General features: G+C 43.9%; 1 protein-coding gene across 6 annotated transcripts in view; it reads left to right on the top strand.

Moving 5' to 3' along the window:
- Positions 1 to 5,546: 5,546 nt before the first annotated feature.
- The window catches only part of Tcf20 (transcription factor 20), a 93,946-nt gene continuing 78,753 nt past the window's right edge, over positions 5,547 to 20,739 (top strand). For 4 of the 6 annotated variants that reach the window (XM_085678492.2, XM_085678489.2, XM_085678485.2 and 1 more), the window contains exon 1: positions 5,548 to 5,831. The gene's annotated coding sequence lies outside the window, so the exon portion shown is untranslated. Of the gene's footprint in view, positions 5,832 to 20,739 lie in introns of all 6 variants that reach the window. The other 2 variants (XR_014997898.2, XM_085678487.2) reach the window with 1 other exon arrangement.

Here is a 20,739-nt window from a genome sequence, read left to right as displayed (position 1 = left end):
AAAAGCGCTCATGGGACTGCAGTAACTTGGCGGAAGGGACGAAAGCGGCTCACAAAAAAGAGCCTGGAGTCAAGGCTGATTGTGAGTTGGAGAATTCACGGCTCCATTACTTTCTGTTTCCAAGGCAGTCGTAAGTTCTGGCAGTTGTCCTTGAGAGCTATCTGGGAGGTAGGGAGAAGCAGGGCAGCTTTTCACACGATGCCTCTTTTTCTGGAAGATAGTTGGCTTGGTAGCAGGGCCGCCATTCCCAAGTCACTGGAATGGGAACCTCAGTGTCCCCATTTCTGAGCCATCCTCGTTGGGAAGGGAGCACCTAGCTCTGCACCCTTACACCTGGATCCTAGTACAACATGGTATGACCAACCCAGGGTGGAACATGAACAGGAACATTGCCGCTATTATGTCCAGTGTAAAAGCCCTGGGATCCTCTTACAAGGTAGCCACTGTGGTCAAGGGTGAGACTTTGAGGGGAAGAACTTGAGGGCAGCTCCTGGGTCTACCACTTAGTAGCTGTGTACTTTTGAGCATCTTTGTAGGGAGCCATGAACTGGGGCGATGCTCTGGCCTTGAGAAAGCTGAGGTTAAATGACACATAGAGTCGCGAGCCCGAGGAACAGTGTGGCTCGGGAAGCAGTGGCCCTTATCATGGCTGCGTTTTTTTCTCCACCGTTTGCATTCTTAGCAGGAAACTTAGGTTTTAGGCTTAAAAATGAAGAGCATGTCAACAAAACAGGATGGAACAAAGTCTTTTCCCAGCATGCCTCAGCATGTGGCATTGCCTTCCTGTGGCGCCCAGACAATGATGTGGCTAAAAGTCTTGAGCTTTCAAGCAGAAATAATCCCAATGGAAAGGAACCTCCCATTGTTACTGCATGATGAAGCGATGCAGGGGCTTGGCAGCCCTACTCGCCTGGGTCTGTGTTTTAGCTCAGACCCTGCCTAGCTGCTGTGCCTTGGTTTCCTTACTCGCAAAAGGAAGAACACTATCCACTTCATAGTTCTGCTGTGAGGGTTAAGTGAGTTAATGCTTAGACTGTGCCTCCGTTAGTACTACAGCCAGATCATTCAACTTTAACTCCATAGCACTCTGAATGACTTAGTGAAAAGCTCTGAAGCCGGGAGGCTGGGTACCAGTCCCCGGTCTGCTTTTTACTGCCTGTCTGACTTGGAACTCGTCACTCACCCCTCTGTGTGCTTACTTTCTGCTCAGTATCTTGAAGATGGCGAGTGGGTGCCTCACAGGCTTTTAATGAGGAGTGAGAAGCATCACCCAGGAAAGGATCCCATTCCCAGGAGGCAGGAAGAGTGATTGCTCCCTATAGCCCAAATCCTAATTTATAGATAAAGAAGTTGAGACGCTAAGCCCTTAGATGATTTGCTGAAGAATATATACACTGGTGAGACCAGACCGGTCCCCAGTTCTGTGTCTTGGGTTGGTACGGCATGCCAGTGCTGCCCAGGAAGAGTTCAGCCCAAATGTACAGTGAATTCCAAGCTGGATGGAAAACTAGTGTTTCCTGCCACCTGTCAGGGTCCTCCTTGTTCATCTGTGGGGAAATGGATGCTGCTGTGTGAATGGTGTGTGAATTGCCCAGACTGTCCCCCGTGGTCTCAACACACTGGTGGGAGAAGCTGCCTCTGAGTCCTTTGTTCTCTATGGTGTCTTTCCCTGGTCACCTGTAGACTGGCCTACCAGCTGTCTGCCCCCTCTTTCCAGTAGTCACTGAGCCCTAGGAAGCTGGATAATTAGAAGTACAGTCTCTGGGGGTCTGGGACCAAATTCCAGCTCTGCCTTTTTCGAGCTGAATGACTTAGGACAAGTTACTGAAATTCCCTGCATCTCAGAGGGTGCATTTGTAAATGACCTAGAGGGTATGATATCACTATCAACCTCATGAGGTTGTTTCAAACATTAATTAGGGTGTTTTAAAAGGAAGTCTGCCCAGTACCTGGTATGTCTCGTAATAATTGATATGTAATTTTTGTGGACATATGCCTTTTCTTGCATAGGGTGCCAGACACCAAAGGGAGGTAGAAATGGCCAATAACCAGTACAGACATACTCACAACCCAGTGGGACCAGTGGGAACCATGACTTTGATCTTGGAGGGCAGAGTGGAGGGGTAGGCTGGTGAGCAGAGGCCACTATGAGACTGTAAGGGTCATAGTCATGTCAAGCCCTTCACAAGATACAAGGCCCTGCAGGCCCCCACTCCAGTCTCACCCCTTTCTATGACTCTGGGCAGAGGTCTCTTGTGCACAGCGGCAGCAACAGGTCCTTTTATCTATAGTTTTGGGCATCCCCATTCCCAGCCTTATAGTCTTCCTTCACCTTGCCTGAGAACTGTTCATGGCTTAGAGTCTCAAAGTCCTGCACGTGCTGCCATGAGGGTATGCCCAAAGCATCAAGCTGTGCCTGGTCAGAATCTCCACCCTTTGCCAAGGGAAGTTACCTGTCTTGGGACAGGCATGGCATGATGGGGGATTTCCCCTTTGTTAACTACAGACTGTAAGCTGCCTCCTGGAAGTCTAGAGGTCACGCTCCAAGCTTATGAGCAAGGATTCCAGGCTTCCTTCTTGGTGTTGCTAGCAGGTGGCCCCTTCCAAGAGGAAGGAGAGTAGGGGCCTGTCGAAGGAGAAAGGTAAGGGCTGTTGGGGTGCTCAAAAAAGTCAGCTAGTGCTGGTAAGGACACTAGCCTGCCGCTGAAGGCAGACACCCTGGCTCAGTTCTCACAAGTCACTGATCTGCCACCAAGCAGGGCCAGTCTCCTCAATCAATCCATGCTGACAGATGGTAGCAGAATCAGTGACCTAGAGGCAGAAGGCTCCATTTGTAATCCCAGAGTGGCCCAGGTTCCTAGAGAAGGGCGGAGAAGTTTGTAATAAAAGGAATAACACAGGGTTTCCAAAAGCCATCTCTGAGTCAGAGGAGGAGAGAAAGGATTAATTTTGCCTCTGGAATTGATACACAGTGACTCTGCTCAGTAAGTATTTTGAAGGGGACTGGGTTAGGAGAGATGGGGAAAAAGGACCAGCTTCTCATTTACTCTGCTTTTCTTAAAAGACAACAAAGTTGAGAAGGAAAACAAAGATGGATACATTTGTGATGAGGGACACAACAGTGTCAGGGCTGTGATCCCAGCACTCCAGAGGCTGAGGTGGGAGAATTACGACTTGAGGCCAGCCTTGGCTACATAGTGAGACCCTGTCTCAAAGTAAAACAAAATTACTACCCCTATGGGGTTCTGAGTTGTAGGGCTTTGGGGGCAGTAAATGAATTTATCCGAGCCTCATCTGCCCACTTGCTGTATTGGCCTCAAATTTACAGTGATTCTCTTATTTCAGCCTCCAGGAAGCTGGGATTATAGGTGTGCACCACCATGCCTTAAGGTATAGCTGGAGTTGTGTCTGGGACTGCAAGGATTCTTTAGGCAGCAGCTATCTTTAGATGCCCACAATACCTATAAGCCAGCTAACATTAGGGGCTCAGGTCTGGCACTCAGAGAGGTGAAATGATTTGTCCACGGCTACACATGGCCTAGGAATAGTACTAATATCTGTCTGCTGAATGCTTTCGCTGAATGCTTTGCCTCTGTGGGATAGTCTACAAAGGAACATGGTAGGTCACCAGGGACTAAAAGGGCCCGTGGTAGACCTGGCTACGGAATGGGCAAGTTTCCATGCAGTGGTCACTTGCACAGTATTCTGTTAAGTAGGGAGGAGGTTACCTCAGGAAAGGCAGGAACTGGGCCCAGGGTCTCTCTCCATTCTTTTCCTAGTGAGATCTGCTGTATTTTGTTCCTGCTTCCTTACCCACTTGAGACAAAGTGAAACCGAGGAAGAAGGGTGCTTCATGCACTGGCTCAGGAAGCTAGAGATGCCCTCAACACTTAGACACTTAGTCGCCAAAGAAAATGTCTATATGCTCCAGGTTTTTTGGTTTTGGGTTTTTTTTTTTTTTGGTACAGAACACTTTGGGTCTGTTGAGAATCCCTTCCTGCAGTCCTGATACGAGCTGAAGCCAGGCTTTGGTCTCCTAAAAGCTGTAGTGCCTGAGAATTTGAAAATGAAACTGAGCAAACAATGGGAACAGCCAGAGGGCAGGGCCTGGCGGCCTGTTCAGCTCAGCTCCAGGACTTGGCACTTTGCCTGGAGTGCAAGAGGTGTGGGGGAATCAAATCCCCTGGAATCGTCCTGACCTGCATTGGAATCAGCCCCCTCTTGGTGAGATGGGACAGAAGCCAGGAGAAATCATTACCTTCACCACATCCTCCTGCCAGGGGCCCCAGAACCACTCAGGCCCTGTCTGGGAACCCCAGACCCTCTGTGGGTAGCCTGAGGCAAGTGCTAGGTGGAATAAAGGTGAAAGGGCAAAAGTCAAGCCTCAGGGAGCTGTAGATCCCAGATATATGAAACCAGGTTCCCAGATCACAACTGATTCCCGTCAGCCTCCTTCGTACACCCATAGCACGTTTTGGATCCCAATTTACTCGCAACTTGGGTTGCTTTAGGAGAAGAAGCCACATACTCTCCCAACATCTATCTAGGCCATTTGTAGGCTTAATTTAGAATCAGTAGTTTTAGGAATACCTAATTCAAACTCTCCTCCTTCCTCTTGAATCGATGAGAAACTGAGGTCTAAAGTGGAGAGGTCTCTGGTCTGCCAGAAGCTGAATGTAATTACTCAAATTCATCCTTGCTGGTCTCACTTTGCATAGCAGGGACTGGGCACATGACACTGCAATCTACAGGACAGTGGTTCTACATGAGATTTTCTTGAGGAAAAAGCAAGTTAGCCCTTTGCTCTGTACAGACATCAGGGATACAAAGGAAGGCAGGTTAGGTAGGGCCTGAGGCACAGCCCCGGAATTAACTTCAGTTCTGGTCCTGCCATCCAGGAGTGCAGAATCTCAGTGCCACTGCAAACTACTGGCATGGACGTGTCTATTTTAAATTTGAATTAGGCTGCCTTCCTTCCTTTCATAATGAAGGATACCGAGTTTCAGAGACTAAGTTGTTCATTCAGGAAAAGCCATTAGGCACCACGGGCAGAGACAGCAGCAGTACACACCAGGCCGGCGTGGCGGGACCCAGCTGGGCCCGGTGGATGCGAGCAAAGCAGGAGCTATCCTGATGACCGCTCAACTAACTGTATTATATTGTCATAGGTTCCTGCGACTGCTGAAGGCGCGACTTCGGCTTTGGAGACTCAGGGACAACTCCAGAAATCCCAGTGGAGGGTTCTGTGCCACCAACTCCCCAGAAAGTTGTCTTGAGGGTACCCCACGGGGTAGCCTCAAGCGCAGGGCTGGAGGTAGCGCTGGGCGCGTGGTCCCGGACCGCAGAGTGGGGTCTCCTCGCCTGCGCCTAGCGATGCTGCCGCACGCGGGTGGGCACGCGCGCCACCCCGCCCCCGACCCCGCCCCCGCCGCGCGCCCCGCCCCGCCGCGCGCCCTCCCGCCCGCCCGCGCGCCGGGGCCCAGAGCCGCCTCATTGGCTGCGCGCCGTCAGCTGACGCTCTGTTATTTCCTGTGTGTTGGGAGAATGGAGAGAAAAAACCCGGAGCCGAGCCGCCTTCGGCCCCAGCGAGGCGGCCACGGCCTCAGCCGGGGGAGCCCTCCCTGAAGCGCGCCGGAGCGGAGAGTAATCGAGCGAGCGCGCGGGCCGGAGCGAGCCTCTAGGGGCCGCGGCCCCGGCCCGCCCCGCCGTCGGCCTGGGCGTCCGCGCTGGAGGTGGTAGAGGCGCCCCCACCCCCATCCCGCGCCGCGCCGCCGCCCCCTCCCCTCCTAGTGCCGGCGGAGACTGAGGGACGGGTCGGGGGGCTCCTGCAGGTAACCGCCGCCCGGCCGGAGGAAAGGGACGGCCTGAGGGGCCCGGGGCCGGGCCGCGCCGCGCGCCCTGGCTGCTGGGAGCACAGGTCGTGGCCCGGCCCGCCCTGCGAGTGTTGAGCCTCGGGAGTCGCTGAGGGGGTTAAGGGGACCGGCGTGGGCTGCTGAGGGGGTCAACGGCCCGGTCGGGCATCCGGGCTGGAGGGGGCCGGGAGTGCTCGGGCTGCGGGCGCAGATACCTGCTCATTGCGGCCTGGGGTGCAGAGGGGTCCGCGCTCCTGGCAGCCCCGTGGGGACCGGCGTTGCTGGCCTCTCGGCTGCGGGCTGGAGGCGAGGCTGGCGCGGTGGAGGGCCGGGCTTGGAGCGGGCCGGGCTTGGAGCGGGCCGGGGAGGGGCCGCGCGAACACCTGAGGCCATGTGGATGCGGCTGCCTGTCGCCTGCTGGCGGCCCAGGGCAGGTACCCGGCGGCGGGGCGCAAGCTCGGGGCGCAGGATGCACTTCCTGTGTGGGGCGCTCTCCCCTCCCCCGCCGCGGTGAGCCAGGCAGGGTGTGGGGTCCCGCCGAGCCCGGGAAGGAGCTCTCTATCGGGGGGCTGGGGGTGGAAAGGCGAGCTTCTGAGTCTCTCTTCCCTCTTTTCTTGGGAAAGTGGTGGTTTAAAGGAGAGTTGGCTATCCGGCCTGCGGAGGGAGGTGGAACGTCTTGAGTGCGCCGCGACGCGAGTGGAATTTAGTGTTGGAGCGAGTGGTGCTGAGGATTCCTCCACGGTTTGTGGGTCCGGACACCAGCGTTGCTTGCCTGTCTGTATTGAACCCCTTTGGGGACGAGTCAGAACTGGGGATTTCTCCCCTTGCTCTGCGTTCTCCCGCCAGAGATTAGATGATTCTGGTAAATGCTATAAAATGGATGGAATTTTTTGAGCTATTATCTAACAGGGTGATCTTTGAATGATAATTGGACCCTTATGCTAACAGCCTTAGTGAAGAGTTTTATAAAATGTTTTACGCGGGATGGCATTGGCGGCTGGGGAAACTACTAAATTCCAATCTAGGAGACCAGGAATGCACTTCCAGCTTGGCCACCAAATAAAACTGTAGCTCTGGGCAAGTTACCTACCCTCTCAGTGCCTCAATTACATTTCTGTTAAAGACTCCCTTGTAGGCCAGACATTTCGTAGGTCTGTTTGAGTTTGGTTTGGTGGTTCTCCCACTCCTGTTCTGTGCTCTCATTTTGACTGTTGCAGCTTTTCTGAGATGCATGATGTGTCTTAGTGGATTGAAAAGTAACTTGGTCCGGGTAGTTTTCCCTCAAATCTCCAGTGTTTTAATGTGCCTCTGAAGAGAAAGTGCACGCTATTAATAGTGGTCTAGCCTGGGTCGAGAGCAAATCATTATATTTTTACTTTGTGGAAGAGTTTTCAGAAAAAAGGTTTTGGACACTGGCTACTTGTGAAATGTGAATAAGATGATTGGGTCTGTTTTTATTGGAAGCCCTTTCCATGTTGGGAAGGGGTACTATTTCAAGTTCTTTTAGGTGACATTTGGCTGACTTGAAATTTCCAACTTCGGGCTTCGAGTAGGGATGAAGTAGTTTCACAATGTGAAGTGGTAGGCTAGTAGAATTAACATCTACCTCAGGATGCAGTAATTATTTGCACCCCGTTTGTTCCTTCATGGTAGCAGCCTCCTGGCAGAACCCCAATTAGTTTCCCTGATGGGTTTTTTTTTATTTATTTATTTATTTATTTATTTATTTATTTATTTATTTATTTGGTGTGTGAGGGCTATGGGTCATATGTTTTTGAATGGTAACTTCTTCTAGACCTACCTCAGATCCTACTCTTGTTTGTTCTAGACTTTCAGTATTGTAATATTTGAAAGACATATGCATAATATGATGTTCTGTGCCTTTTTAAATTTTTATTTATTTCTATTTTTTGTTTTGGCTATTTAGACCTGGCCGGTCTTGAACATTCAGAGATCTTTCTGGGATTATAAATCTGTGCACCACACCCAGTTCACTGTCTTTCTTAGATCATCTTTTTATTTTGTCTGCAGTTTAAAAATGGTCTTAACATCAGATGGGAGAATGGGCTCATAATATCAATCTTGTATATGCTTTAATAGAGATTTTCTTTTATATTGATGCCAGACCTATCACAAAAGGAGATATGTATGCACAGATGAATTAATTTGAAATTTTCCAAAATAAACAATTCTATTAAGACTTGAATTATGACCTTGTTGATTTGAAAAAGCTCCATCTACTCAAATTGGGAGCACTTATCAACACTCAAGTGTGTATTAAGTATGCCTGTTTTATAGCTTATAAAGAAAAATTCCTAAAACTTTAGTGAGGTGGTTTGTGCATTTATGTGTATGTGAGAGAAGACCTTACATTTAAGATAATAGATTTGCCTTTTTGATGTTAAAATATTTTAGCAGAATACTTTTAACTATGTAAAATGAAGTGGTATGTAGCTGAAATGGTCACATCTATTTTAGATTATATTAGAATTGGTCTTTTATTAAGTTTAACTTTCTCTTAGAGATCGGAAAGGATACTAACATCTGCATTAAAAACAAAAACAATCTGTAAACTCTGGCCAAGGAATTTTAAACTGTCTTAAAATGTCTGCCCGAAGGCCTGAGAGTTGTTTATCATTCTTTTTCCTCAGAGTATATAGAGCTAGTGAGAGGTGGGGTTTGACTATGACTCTCCTCTACTAAACCCCAAAGCTTGTTACCGGGTTCTTTATAACTTGACTGCTTGAGGTTCAGATCAGCTAGCGATAGGCGTGACCCTAAAATCTGTATCTTCCTGCTGTCATTCCAGCCTACTTTCCCTCACACACACAAACCAACGAAAACTATGGTGAATATGAAATCTGAACTTGGATGAAATACTGGAAAATGATTTTTGTGACCTTTGGGAGTTTCCTGAACTTTCAGTTTGCTCGTGCTTGACCAACTTTGCTGGTATGCCTAAGATTTAATCTGTAAGAGGTTTCTTTTTCCTACCTACTTCTGGCATTCTTTCTTGAGCTGGAAATACTAGTTGAAAGCACTACAAGATATGAAAGGTTGTCTTGTCTGTTGCTGTTTTACAGTTATGTTTTCTCTTTGGCCAAGTGAGACTGGTGACATAAATTTATGCAAAAGAGAACCCCTCCCACCCTCTTTCTTTAAGCGTTACTTCCTCTTGTGGGTAGTTTTAGGTTAAGGCCCTTGAAAGCCTTGTGGAGGTGATGTTGGGGATTAAGACCAGAGCCTTATTTGTGCTAGCTAGGCAGATACCTCTGCCACTGAGCTACATTCCCTAATCCTCTCCAGAATCTTGTGACCATTATACTCACAGTATAGTTGAAAAGATTCTAGTGATTACAAATAAAATTTGGAGTTTTCTTTATTAGGACCATGCTTGCTTTGCAGGTGATACACAGGACTAGCAGGAAGATATGCTATATAACACATTGTTGGTATAACTGTGGCCTCATCTAGTAATTCTTTATGTAGATTTAAGAACAAAGGACCGGTGGTGAGGCCTTTAATTCCTGCACTCTGGGAGGCAGAGGCATGCAGATCTCTGGTCTACAGAGTGAGTTGTAGGACAGCCAGGACTACACAGAGAAACCTGTCTGGTAAAACAAATAAAAACATAGGGCTGGGTGTGGTGGTATATGCTTTCAGTTCCAGCACTCTCAGAGCTAGGCAGGTCTCTCTATGACTTTGAGGCTGCATAGTGTTCCAGGCTGGCCGAAGCTCTAGGAGACCCTGTCTTAAAAACATGAAAAACTATGAAAAATGAGAACATACTAGCTACTAGAAAACTACCCCTACTGTAAGCTGTTCTGTAGGTTTGGGACCCTTGACTATCAATCAGCACAATGTAAAATAGATTTGTTTGAACATTACATCCCTGAATGTTGGTTAAGATTCTGTATATATCTTGTAATTTGCAATAACAGGTGTTCATAGGCTGCTCTAAAGCATGGGAGATGCATTGGTGGGCCAATTAGAGAAGGAGCCATTCTGAAAACAGAATGTAAACAGTAAAAAAGTAAGAAGAATGTCATTTGGTAATAACTACAAAGAGATTTAAAAATATATAGGTGGATGTGGCGGTGACCACCTATAATCCCAGAACTCATGAGGCAAAAGCAGGACTGTGAGTTTAAGGCCAGCTTGAACTACATAGTGAGCAAGCCTATCTGGAAAAGAAATAAAGCTCAACATGATAGTGATGTGGAGTGTCTTTAAAGGTGGTCCTTGTTCTGCTGACATTCTGTCGACTGGGCAGTCAGATTAATCTGTAGGCCAAGTAAAAAGTACTGTCAGGTAATTTACTTTGGCCTTGAATCTCTGGAAAAAGTACCCAGAGCCACTTCTAGGAAGTGATGTGCCCTTCTTATAGTCTGCTACCACCATTAAATATGTGCTTTCTACAACTAACTTGCTTTCTTCCTCATTTAAAAAATAACACACAGAACCTGTTCCGAATTTCGTCTGGCCAGCTGTAGTAGCAATTGAGTAAATACTTGATACTACTCCTGCTCTTCTCAATAGGCCCCCCCCCCCTTTGTATCCCAGGCTGGCTCATCCTCACTCTTCAGTTAAGATGACCCTGAACCTCTGATCCTCCTGCTTCCACCTCACAAGTGCTAGGATCAGGTATGTGCCACTTCACTTAATAAGAAGCACAGTGGGTATTTTTCTGACTTTCAAAGTAATGGCTCATTCTTTTGATCTTAGACGTGAAACCAGGGCTGTCCTGTAACTGAGATGTGGAGCTAAAGGGAGAACACAGTACTGCTGGGACCTTAACTCTTGAATCCTAGAGCCCAATTTTAGCCACACGTCAAAAGTTATCTCCATATTTAAAAGGCCTCATTTTAACTGGACAGTTGATGATAAGCATAACTATGGGGACAGTTCTCCGTGTTTTGCATTGAGAAGCAAGACATAATCAGGGTGAGAAGCCAGTGGGGTCTAAGGAGCCGATATGGTTTATCTTTGTGAAAAGTAAGTCTTTGTCTACAATTTTATATTGTTAGGATGTTTCTTTCTTAAGATTGGAACTGCATGGAGTTTTTTGTTTGTTTGTAGACCAGGTTTCTCTTTGTAGCTCTAGCAGTTCTGGAACTGTCTTCATAGACCTTGCTACCAGAACTTGCAGAAATTCACCTGCCTCAGCCTTCTAGATGCTGGGATTAAAGGCACGCATAGCTCATCATATCCTGGCAACTTTTTTTCTTTTAAATTGGAGTCCATTTAAAACTCAGATGTTTGTGTAGATGTATGTATGTGCATGCAGATACACGTGAACATGACCGGGTGGAGAATAGCTGTGTGGTGCCTAACCTATATGTGGGTGCTGGGGATCAGGTCAGGTACTCAGGTGCTCATGGACTTTTCTGGGTGGAGACCAGCTGTATACCCAGGCTTTATGTGGGTGCTGGGGATCAGGTCAGGTACTTACGTTTGGATGACAAGCACTTCGCCTGGGTCGTAAAGAGCGAGTCCCACCTTTGACTGTATCAGTGTAAAGTCACCGTTCTTTCAGTTTCCTAAACTCAAAAGTCAAAGGGTTAAAGTAGATTGTTTCTTTTTTGAAAGATTGTATTACTTATTTATTTGTATGTGTGGTGTCTGGGTATCTGTGGAGGCTAGAAGAGCGTATCCCCTAGAGCAGGTGGAGTTACAGCTGTTTGACGTGGGTGTTGAGAACCCAACTCAGGTTCTAGGGAAGAGCAGCCAGCACTCTTAACTGCTGAGCCATCTCTCCAGCTCCCACTGCTTGTTTCTTGGGGTTTCTTCTGGTTCTAAAATTCTGTAATCATAGATGAAAAGGAAAACAAAAAGCAAACTATACACCAGTTAGTTGGGAAAGAAGATGAACTTCCTAGATTTTGACAGCAAAGTTGTCTCATGTACTTACTGTGTCATCCCTTACCAGAGCCTCTTATAGCTGCCCTTGATTCTCTGACCATCTTTCACTTGGGATCCTCTGTTTGAAGCTATACCTAGCAAGATAACAGACGTAGAGAAGTCACTAGTGTTTACCATCTTAATCTGAAGCCTTAAATATAAACATACCAAAGGATGTTTTCAGCACTAGGATATCTACTGTTTTTGTTTTGATTTTGAAACAAGGTCTCATTCTTGTACTGTCCGTGAACTTTCTCACGAGTGCTAGGCATAATCCACCACACTTAGGTCTTTGCAGTTTTTATTAGGACAATTAGAAACAGACACTTTTTTTTTCTTCTTGAAGCCCTTTACAGGGCACTACAAATGATCTCCCTTAAGTTCTTCTGACTAGTCGCTAGTCACACTGACTATCCACAGTGAATAAAAGGAACAATAATCCTGTTTCATATTAACTTTTCCATAGGTCTCCTTTTTCCCAATGGTATCACTACTTTTCCAGTTTGCCAAGTCAACGTCTTATCATAGAGTTGCTGTCAATACTATTTTCTTTTTTTTAAAAAAATATTTATTTATTTATTATGTATACAATATTCTGTCTGTGTGTATGCCTGCAGGCCAGAAGAGGGCACCAGACCTCATTACAGATGGTTGTGAGCCACCATGTGGTTGCTGGGAATTGAACTCAGGACCTTTGGAAGAGCAGGCAATGCTCTTAACCACTGAGGCATCTCTCCAGCCCCCCGTCAATACTATTTTCATAAAACAGCTTTCTTTTTAAAAATGGTTTTTAATTATATGTGTATGAGTGTTTTTCCTATTTTTATGTCTGTGCACTGCTTGTGTGCCTGGTGCTTGCAGAGGCCAGAAGAGAGTATAAGATTGCCTGGAATGAGTTCCAGATGATTGTGTGCTGCCCTGTGGGTACTGGGAATCTGACTTAGGTTCCCTAGAAGAGCAGCCAGTGCTCTCAACTGTGGAGTCATCTCTGCAGCCCCATAATGTAACTCCTGTAATAACACTTCTTTCATTTTCTGTTCCCACTACTTGTAGTGACATACTCATACTCAGTGGAATGTTGGTGGCCTTTTAACATGACCTCCTATTTCTACTTAGACCTGGCTCTATCCTACCTTGCCCAGAGTATAAGAATCCCCTCTCTTTCTGATTGAAATATTTTCATGGTTTTCAATAGCACCTTGTAGAGAAAACAGACCACTTCTGCCTGACTCCTGCTACCTCTCTGAGTGCTTTTATCTTGATGCTTTTGCAGTTTTCTAGCTAGATTGACTTTTCAGTTCCTTGAAGATGCTACTTCCTCCATCCAGTACATCTAGCCTTTTCTCATCTTTCATGGTATTTGTGGAATGAATAAATACCAGAAAAATAAGCAGTATAGAAAGTGGAGTAAGAAGAAAAAGTATTCTTGGTGTACATCTGCAAAGTTCTTAAAATAGTGAAGTGTGTTTGGAGAGCTAAAAGGATGCTAGTTTGGTTGTAGCATAGATCGAGTTTCTCAGACAGTATGTCAAGGAGTCTGATACACTGTTGGTGGGTGTGTAAAACGATGAAACCACTTTGGGAAACTTAAAGAAATTTCTAGAAAGTTGAGCATGTATATTTTGTGACCAAGCAGTTTCATTTTTATGTATTTATTCAGAAGAAACAAAAATTTCCACAACTAAGCTGTATGCAGGAATGCTTATAGCATTTATTCTCATAATGATCATACCCTGGACATAGTCCAGATGTCTGTCCATCAAGATGAACAAACTTGTATATGCATGTAATGGAAGAAGGTTCCTCCACAACAAAAAGGAACAATCCACTGGTACTGTAATAAAGATGAGTCTCACAGATATGCTGCGTGAAAAGCTAGAAAATGGCTCCTCTTATTTATAAACCAAAACTAACCTGTGATAATCAGGAACAGGATTAACAAGTAATGCCCAAGCTGGCCTCAAACTTGTTATATGGCTGAAGGTAGCATTGAACTTCTGATCTTTCTGCCTCCACCTTCCAAATATTGAGATTACAGGTCTTTGTCCGTGTCTGGCTTTGATTCCCCCCTCCTCCCACTTTGGGCAGAAGAGGCTTGACTAGGAGGGGGACATAAGTTTCTAGAGCAGTGATTCTCTACTTTCCTCATGCAGTTCCTCATGTGGTGACCTCCCAACCACAAATTAATTTGTTGCTACTTCATAACTAATTTTGCTACTGTTACAAATCATAATGTAAGTATTGGGTATGCAGGATATCTGTTATGTGATAACGCTTTCCAGCCCCTCTCCCTACTGGTGAAAAGACTGTTGGACCCCAAAGGGTTATGACCAAAGGTTGAGAATCTCTATTCTGGAGGATGGACATGTCTCCCTTCCCCTTTTTCTTGTTTTTCAGGACAGTGTTTCTCGATGTAACATTATTTCAGTGTGTGTGTATGTGTTTTTCCCTCAAGTCAAGGTTTCTCTACATCCTTGCTGTCCCGAAACTCACTTTGTAAAACAGGCTAACCTTGAACTCACTGAGATCCACCTGCCTCTGCTTCCCAAATGATGGGATTAAGGACGTTTGCCACCCTTGCCAGCTTGTTCTAGGCCTTGGTAGACATCAAACCTGATTAGATCTTGTGTTGTTTATAATTTTATTGTAAGTAAATTATATCTGAAAACAATTTAGGAGTTGACTAGATTCCAGAATTCATTTTAAATCTGTCACTTCCAACTTGAAGCATCATCATCATCTTTCTTACCTGAACAATTTTATTTTTCTTTGGTTTTCCTCCTTTTGTTTTTGCCTTCTTCCCAAATTGTTTTTCTCTAGTACCTGTGATTTTTTTAAAAAGTCAGTTATGTGGTCGGGAAGCAAAGGTAGGTAGATCTCTGTGAGTTGGAGGCCAGCCTGGTCTACACGAGTTCTAGATCCACTAAGACTACATAGTGAGATTCTCTGTCAACAAAATGAAACAAAACAGACACTGTAGTTCCAACCTGTAATCTCATTGGTGAGGAGACAGGAGGATGCCTAGCTAGCCAGCCAGTTTAAGTGGATCAGTAAGTTTAGTAAGAGACCCTGTCTCAAAAAATAAGATGGAGAGCAATTGAGAAAAAATATTCCATGTCATTCTCTGGCCTCTAGGCGCCCCCATGTTTATACATGAATATGAACATACATACATGGAAAGCAAAACACAATAGGAGTTGGTCTGGAGGGATAGCTCAGTTGATAAAGCACTTGCCTCACAAATGTGAAGACCTGAGTTTGAATGCCCAGAAGCTTATCCTGCTTGATAAAGTTCCAGGACAATTAGAGACCCCTGCCGCAAACAAAATGAGGAAGGTACCTGAAGACCTATACCCAAGCTTGTCTTCTGACTCTGAAATGCCTCCTGCATAAATATACATAAAACTGCACACAAAAATAAAACACCAAAGCTGGGTGTCATTAATCCCAGCATTCTAGAGGCAGAGGTAGGCAGATTTCTGTTAGCTGGAGACCAGGGTGGTCTACATAGTGAGTTCTAGGATAGCCAGGTTCACACAGAAAGACCCTGTCTCAAACCAAACCAAAATAAAACACCAGGCTGAGATTGGAAGCACTTTTACCCTTGGTTGCTGGGTCATCCTAGTTCTGCAGAAATGGCACAGATGGGGGATGAGAGTGAAGTTCATTCTTCCCCAGGCCCAGCAGAGCAGCTCTTCTGTTATCCCTTGTATCCCTACTTAAAATTTTTGTTTAAAAGACAAAAAGACTTGAGAACTATTTTCAAACAGCTCTTTACTGTACTCTCAGGTCCCAGTCAGAGCCATTTATATGGCTTTGACAATGAAAGTACTGTTTTGCTTATGATCCATTGGTCTATTGTGATCTACCCTCAACTTCTGTCTCTGTCCATAGTCAGTGTAGGTCATAGGTTATGTAATAGGACATATGTTTATCTCCCCACAAATTTGCCCCCTTTCAGGTGGCCAAGATGCTGTGTTAAGCTTTTTGTCTTTATGTTTTTGTCTTTTCACATAAGTTGACACAGCTTCACATATGTTGAATTTAAATTCATCGTAGAAAATTTGCAAGGTGTTTCTATGAGTAATTAACAATAGAGAAAACTTAAGAGGAAATATGACTTGAGTTAATTTAATCTGATAGGAGCAATGAGATAATGAAAATCTTGCTTCTTGGGTATGTTCAAGAGCAGTGGCCAACTGCTTCTCAGTTCTGTAAAACAACTGCAGAAAGGCCCAGAGGGAGCATTGGTGGGTTAGATGAAGAAACTGGAGAACTCTCTGGCCTCTGAGGAAAGCTCAGAATTTTTAGAGAATTTTAGAACAGTAGCAGTCATTTGTATACTAGAGGGGAGTTTGGGAAATACATCTTTAAGAACAGAATGACTTCTGCAAACTCTTGCCCAACCAATGAAATCAACATGAACAGTTTATCGCTACCTGCACTTAGGTGAATAGACAAAATGAAAAAGTACATATATTGAAATCAGTAGTTAGTTTCCCAGTTAGTTTAAACCTGACAAAGGGGGCTGGGTAAAGTATTTGCTTAACATGTGCAAGACCCCAGTTCCATCTCCAGGACTGCAAAGATAATTATAATAACAATAGATTTTCATCTTCTGATTGGACAAGACTTTGTGGAAGTGGAATTGAATTCTAGTGTATTCCATAGGAGAAAGTTGAGTTGGAATGAAAAACATAGATGCTATCAGTGTTTCTATGAAATTAGAATAAAAATTTGCTACACTGACTAATGTGCTGAAAGTTGACTTTCCCTTAAGATATGGGACACAGGTACATGAAACTTAGGGAATGAACTACATCTGAGAAAAATATTTCACTTCAGCCAAGACTGCTAAGTATATTCCATTCTATGTACAAGAAATGCCAAAATAAAATATGTCCCTTTTTTCCCAAGAGTTCAGTGTCTGTAGGAGAGTCAGACATAGAAAATTAACATGTATAAAATTTGCAAAAGATCTATAAGGCTGGAAGAGTGGTGTAATGACAGCTAGGGTAGAACCATGGAAGAGGCTGTTACTCCTGATTGAGTATGGAAAGAGTATGAGACAAGCTGTAGAGGAGGAGAGACATTTAGTGGACCTTAAAGGATAGCTAGGAGAGAGAGCTGTGTGGGAGCATTCCAAAGATAAGTTCTTTAAGACGGGTTAAAAGTATGTGGTATATTGCTACAGCAAAGTGGACTCTGGAGCATGGTATGAAGTTGACAAGGTGGGTAGTCAGAAGAAAGTGGTGCCCAAGCTGCCTCAGACTGAGATAGATGGACTTTGAACTTGTGTACTTGATTCACATAAACAGAAGATGGTTTGGGAAGAGAGGTGTAGTGTATGATTGAGAGGCTTTTTTTTCTCACTGTGCGGAAGACTGGGGATGGAGAGATGGGAGGGTTGGAGCCAAGTGATGAATTGGTGAGTTTTGCCTCTTCCTCTTCTTTTCCACATGGCCAAAACCCAATATAACAACTGGTTTAAATAAAATGGGCTTGTAGGAAATTCTGATACTAATCTGCTTTAACATCAAAACAGATAGGCAAGGATATTGCAGTGACCAAACCTCATTATAAATAACATAATTTTATATAACAGATTCTAAGAGCTAGACTTTTTAAATACTTGACAAATGTTGGCTTATTTAATCCTTTTGTTTGTTTGTTTTTTGAGACAGGGTTTCGGTGTAGTTTTTTAGAGCCTGTCCTGGAACTAGCTCTTGTAGACCAGGCTGGCCTCAAACTCACAGAGATATGCCTACCTCTGCCTCCCGAGTGCTGGGATTCTTAGAAAACTTAGGAGATAATGATATCTCCCATTTTCCAGATGAGCAAACTGCATCCTGGAAGAATTGAGTAACTTGACCAAGATCACCCTAATACATAGCAGAGTCAGCTTTGGTGTTGGGCACCCTGGCTCAGAACTTTGCTTTTAACTGTACCTGATGTTATTCTGTATTTAATTTAAATGAGTGGGGAGCCACTTGGCAAGTAAGTACATGATCCCTTGGAAGAGGGAAAATTTGGTTTAGGATCTTAGAAAAAGGAGAATGAAAAACCGCCTTTCTGGGACCCATCTGTGAGAGGATAAGGAAAAGGATACGTCACCATCACATTCCCAGCCTGCAGAGTAGTACGTGGTTTGTGCTTAGCAAATATTTTTGAGTGATCAATAAGGAAAATAGAGTTTTTGCAGCCAATTCTCCCAAGAAATATACCATGGGAAGGGTCAGATGCTTTCACTGTTGAGGGTCGTTTCTCAGTTAGTGGGTTCCATGAATTTGTTACTGCTTATTTTTGTTTTATTTGCTTTATTTTATACACTGAGTATCAAACTTTGTTTCAAAGAATGATGCTTAGTCAACTGTCTGCTAGATTTAAAAAGTCAACTTATTTTCAGAATAAAAATATTAGACTATGATTTTAGCAGAAATCTATATATTCAAGTTCTTCTAATTTATTTTGTCACATACCTGTATGTAAAATGAGTATCTTGAAAAGGTTATTAAGGAGTTGAGGATTAGGGAGATGACTCAGTTGGCAAAATACCTGCTGTATAAGCGTTCAGGACTGAGTTCACAATCCTAATACCTACCTGTGGCATGTGGTACACGTGACTCTTAACTCTGGAGAGGCATATACAGAAGGATCCCTGGAACTTGCTGGCCAGCTCGTCTTTCCAAATCAGTGAGCTCCAGGTCCAGTGAGAGAACCTTATCATGCTCTCCCCTGAGTACCACTCTCAAAAAAGAATCATAGAGGAATATAAATGTCCTCAACCTCTGCCCCTACAGATGTGTACACATGCATATATCACACACAGATAATGAGTTGAAATTGAATTCTTGTGATAGTAGCTAAAGTGTGTGTGTAATTGTATTTTAGGAAAGCTTAATAAATATTTCTCAGCAGGCCAAGTGTTATCTCCACCCCCCCATTTTATAAGAATATTTATAATATTTGACATTGGCCTACCTGTACCTGCTGAAGAGGCTTGCTTGTGGTTCATTAGGAATTTTTTTTCCTGGATCCTAATGATAATTCAGCCCAAGAAGTGTCTTTGCCAGTGTGATATCACAGTATTGGTCATGTAAAAGTCATATATCTGAGTTCATTTGCAAATTATTAAGTGATGGAAGCTTCTAGAGAAGAGTGAAGTAATGTTTTATCTTTGCTTTAGTTCACTCTAAATTAAGTCATTTGAGAAGAGGAAAAGAGGAAGTTTTGTCTTCTTCCATTTATAAGTGAATCAAGACTTAATTCATTAATTTCTTTTTTGTTGACCCAATTAAGCATATTCACCTATTAAAGTAAACATCTTGTAATATTTTCTATTAAAAGTAAGATTTGCCAGGCGATGGTGGTGCACGCCTTTAATCCCCGTACTTGGGAGGCAGAGGCAGGAGGATCTCTGAGTTCGAGGCCAGCCTGGTCTATAAGAGCTCGTTCCAGGACAGGCTCCAAAGCTACAGAGAAACCCTGTCTCGAAAGAAAAGAAAGGATTTAACCACTAAATTAACAGTATAAAAACTAATCTCATAATAGTATACTTTTATTCTAGTTGAAGTAGTTATGTGAAAATAGTTATCTATGGAAATACTATGTTAAAGAAAAAAGTTACAGAGAAGCCCTGTCTTGAAAAGAAAAAAAATTAAAAATAAGAAAAGTCACGATTGTTAACCTAATATATATATCTTAGCTAAAATAGCTTTTAGAAGTGTTTTTGTGGCTGGAGGTGGGGGGGTTATTTTATGAAATAGTATAGTGTTCTGTTTCGAGAACAAAAGACTCATTAAATTTGACCCTCTGTATCTGTGGTTTCCACATCCACTGATTCAGCCAAACAGAAATGAAAAGTAATTTAAAATTTATATTTTTATCATTATTCAGTGAATAATACAATATAACTATTTTGATAGCTTTTACGTAGTAATGATTATTTTAATTTATCTACATTTAAATTATATGAGAGGTCATTTTTGTAGCTTATAAAAATGAACCATTTTATGTAGGAAAATTGAGCATCCACATGATATCTATGGAGATCCCGGAAGTGGTTCTTAATTACTACTGAGGAATATCATATTTATTTCAGACAATTTAGGCTAGATTGTGTATAGTTTTTAGGGCCAGGTGTAATTGTACATGACCTTAATTCTAGCATTTGGGAGGCACGGACAGGTGGATATCTGAGTTTGAGGCCAGCAAATTTTTTTTAAATTTTTTAATGATTTATTTAACTTTATTTTATGTGCATTGGTGTGAAGGTGTCAGATCCCCTGGAACTGGATTTTCAGACAGTTGTGAGCTGCCATGTGGGTGCTGGGAATTGAACCCGGGTCCTCTGGAAGAGCAGTCAGTGCTCTTAACCGCTGAGCCATATCTCCAGCCCCCCAGCAAAATTTTTTGATAGAGAAGTAAGTAGTGTCAGGGCTGGAAATGGCTCAGAGGTTAAGGACGCTGACTGCTCTTCCAGAGGTTCTGAGTTCAATTCCCAGCAACTACATGGTGGCTCACAACCATCTACAATGAGGTCTGGTGCCCTCTTCTGGCATGCAGTCATACATGGAGGCAGAACACTGTATTGTATACATAATAAATAAAATCTTAAAAAAAATAAGTAGTGTCTGTGCATATTAAACCACAGATGTAATAAATCACAGATGAGCACTTTGAGATCGTGTCCCAAGTACCAGGTACAATGTTTATATTCATTATTTCTTAAAAATAGCACTATAACAAGGTTAATGCTTTATCAGTAAAATGAGGATAAAAGAAATAAATTTAAGAGTGCTGTAATTTAAGAGTGGTTACTTAGTCACTATGTGATAGAACCAGGGCCAGGATCTATGTGCCTCTGAAATTTGTTTTCCTCTTATGTAAGATGTGTTATAACAATCTCATACCATGTGGCTGTTTCTTCCTCTCTATGCAGAAGACCTTCTATGCCTGCTTAGGTTTCAGGCAGCCTCTTTTTCTT

This window comes from Myodes glareolus, chromosome 19, assembly GCF_982192425.1.
Source record: "Myodes glareolus chromosome 19, mMyoGla1.1, whole genome shotgun sequence".
NCBI lineage: Eukaryota > Metazoa > Chordata > Mammalia > Rodentia > Cricetidae > Myodes > Myodes glareolus.
The sequence above is the reverse complement of the archived record's forward strand: the minus strand, read 5'-3'. Positions and strand labels throughout refer to the sequence as shown.